Here is a 3,787-nt window from a genome sequence, read left to right on the forward strand (position 1 = left end):
CTTCCCTTATAAGCAGGTGCTGACATTTCTTTCTTGTAAACTAGGTATTTTGTTGGTATTTTCTTCCACTTCAAACCAGTTTCGTATGCACTGTAGATCCTGGTATTGCTATAGCTCTGCCTATCAATCAAGTTACTGAAAGACCTGTAGCTGCTTCAATACCAGCCAAAATTTTTTCACCTTGAGTATCCAGTTCCCCGATTCCAAGCCTAGGTCTGAAGCATATGAGGCAGCTGGTAGGCGCTTTAAATTCAGTATTACCCTGCCTCCTCCTCCCCTCCCGAAGTTGCTTTTTTTTATTTCAAGCACTTTTCCACAAATGAAAGGGCCATTTATTGGCAGTTCTTGTCTATGTACCTGCATTAAAAAAAAAGAAAGAAAGAAAGCTTCAATCTTCATTCAATCTTCATTCTCAAGTCGACTTGCTATTCCATTTTTGTAACGGCATCAATGTCAGTCTCAATATACGATACTGTGGCGTTCCCAAGTCCCTTAGCTAAACTTGATCCACTAGTACTACCATTCAAGTAGTCTATTATGTAAGTTTATCGGAAATACTGAGAACAATGCGTTTACGGTTATTCGCCGCTGCGAACGGTACAACTTGAGCACGATGCTACAAGCGGAAACTGACACGCCGCTGAAATGAAATGAGAGTCCATCTCCGGCGATGAGAGGTCGGCGCGATTCACTGCCATGCAGGGGGCCCGGAAATGTGGAAAGTTGTGGTAACTTCCTGTGGGACCAAACTGCTGAGGTCATATGTCCCTAGGCTTACACACTACTTAATCTAACTTAAACTAATTTACGCTAAGGACAACACATACGCCCATGCCCGAGGCGGGAGCTGCGCAAACCGTTTCAAGGCGCCTGAGATTGCGCAGCTACATCGCACGGCTAGGGGATCCGGGTTCGCTTAATAGTGACTACCGGCGACTCGAATTCAAGCACTTGATTGCCTGTTGCCGACAGGGAGAGGAAAATGGATGCAGCATCAAATAACTAGCGACCACTAGCGGAATTGTATGGCGCGCTAATGTAAATTTACTGACTGGAACCCTTTCGGTTAACCGACGTCCCAGTTGCTCTACTGTATACGGTCGACGAATGAAGTGTGAACTGTAATAAAGATAACGGAAACATCCGCAGCTGCTAATCACCGCCAACCGTTGGAAGTTTGCGGAATATGCGCGTTGTCAGAGACAAGGGTATTGTCATGAGGTCCGAGTGAAGTGCGATAGGATCACCACTATTTTCTATATACGTAAATGATCTGGCAGACAGGGCGGGCAGAAATCTTCCGTTGTTTGCTGATTATGCTATTGCGTACGGAAAGACGTCGAAGATTAGTGACTGCAGGATGAGACAAGATCACCTAGACAATATTTCTAACTGGTCTGATGAAGAGCAGCTACCTCCAAGTGTAGATAACCTTAAGTTAATGTGCGTGAGTAGGAAAATCAAACCCTTAATGTTCGGATACAGCATTAGTAGTGCCATGATTAACAGAGTTGTGTCGTTGAAATATCTTGGTGTAACGCTGCAAAGCGATATGAATGGAATGAGTATGTGAAGACTGTTGTAGGATTGGCGAATGGCCGACTACGGTTTACTGGGAGAATTTTGGGAATGTGTGGTTCATCTGCAAAAGGAGATAGCATGTAGGACGCTAGTGCGACCTATTCTTGAGTACTGCTCGAGTATTTTGGATCCGCACCAGGGCGGATTAAAGGAACACATCTGAGCAATTCAGAGGCGGGCTGCTATATTTGTTACCAGTAAGTTACAACATGTAAGTGTTACGGGGATAGTCCCGGAACACAAATGGAAATCCTTGGAGGGAAGACGACGATCTTTTCGAGGAACACTTTTGAGAAAATTTAGAGGACAGGCACTTGAAGCTGACTGCAGCACCATTTTACTGCCGCCAACATACATTCAGAGTAAGGACAACGAAGGTAAGATACGAGAAGTTAGGACTCATAGGATGTATATAGATATTCGTCTTTTCCTCGCTCCATCTGCGAGTGGACCAGGAAGGGAAACTGCTAGTAATGGGACAAGGTACCCTCTGCCACGCACCGTGTGTAGATGCAGACGTTGGTGTCGTGGAAACTGGTGTAAGTTTTGTACAAGGAATCTGAGACAACTAGGACACCTGCAAGACATGAGTAACCCTCAGATCGGCTAAACACATTCACCTCAGATGTCAAAGTGTCCCACATCAGCGGGTTGATCGCCGCATTCATGTATGGAGGATTGCACAGCATCTCAGTACTTCTACCGGCACTGTAGTGTACATCAGGCACAGCATATTCGGGACCAGAAGATACATTCTCACTCGCTATCGCGGCTACTCTCAGAACAAATAAAGGTAAACGAATGCGGTTCTCCCTCCAGTATTTAATGCGTGGGTTCATTACGTGATGCCTAAGATGAAGGAGACATTAATGTCATGGAGCCAAATCCCGTCTTGTTCCTATACGCAGTTCGAAACAGCGGTAACCACGAAGAAAGCTATTGTCTCAATTTTTCGGGACATGAGTGATGTGTTGCTAGTTCATTCTTCTTCCATTGAAAGATCATGGCTACTGCCAGTTGTTCTGCCACGCAGTCAGGTTTGCAGAGGGTCATTCGGAAGACGCAGATACAGATTTCACGAACTGAGTAACTGTCTAACAGAATTATATACAATCGTCAACCTAGTGACAACACACATTAAAGTACGACACTACGACGTACGTGCCCAAATTCTACCTCACAATTTTGCATGACAACGCAAAATTTTAAACGGTCTAGCTTAGGCATAATTTGGTCCAGACGTTTCGATGGGCTGTATAGCTGTGATAGGTACCAAAACTTGAAATCAACTGCACATATTCATGACTAATATAGAATATTGTGGCAAACAATGTACACGATTTTCTAACCGTGGTTTAAGTAGGTCATCAGCTACATCTTTGTCGTCTTGAATTTATTTTAAATGTTTCTTATGGTACACAAGATTAACGCAGACCGTTCGACATACGAAAGTTTACGTCGGTCCGGGGAGCGTGCACGGGTAGCCGAAAACAAAATTAGATCATTACGTAATAAATGCTGACAAATGAAAACCTCTATTGTCTGATAATGGCCCTCAATGTATTTCATGGTCGATTTGTAAATATGGCATTTTGTTTTGTGTGCAGATATTGGTAATTTCTATCCGCCACCTTTCACACACTACAGAAACAGAAATTCGTGTACAGAAAAGGAGTTTCGAGGATACATTTCTTAGTTTGTTATCTGCCACATGTTTTCAGTCATAGGGGAAGTGATCAAAAATTGTAGTTGCACCACGGTGCACCTTCTTTTGTGCTAAATATGACCTTAATGTGACGTAATGGATGTTATTCTTTCCTCTGGTATTATAATTATTTATTGTTCATTTCTCTTCCATGTCAACTAGTGAATTATTTACAATTCAGTTCATGACGGAAGTGAGATGGCGTTCTTTTTGAGTATGTGGAGACCCATTTCACCTACGTATTTTAATATAATCGTTTGTAAGCTGATATACCTTGATTCCCGTAAGAGGAACGATTTATTTTATTTGCTAACATTGTCGTATTAACCAACGATCAATGCAGACCCAGTGAGACTGGAAAGTCAGACATGCAATACTGAAAACTCTAACAGAAACGAAAGTTCAGTAAAAAAGATACCGCACACTTTGTTTCAGTTCTCAGTGTGCAATTCCTTGAATTTTAACAGCAAACCATTAGTAATGTGTTTTGACGTAAACTGC

This window comes from Schistocerca piceifrons, chromosome 3 (genome assembly GCF_021461385.2).
Source record: "Schistocerca piceifrons isolate TAMUIC-IGC-003096 chromosome 3, iqSchPice1.1, whole genome shotgun sequence".
Lineage (NCBI taxonomy): Eukaryota > Metazoa > Arthropoda > Insecta > Orthoptera > Acrididae > Schistocerca > Schistocerca piceifrons.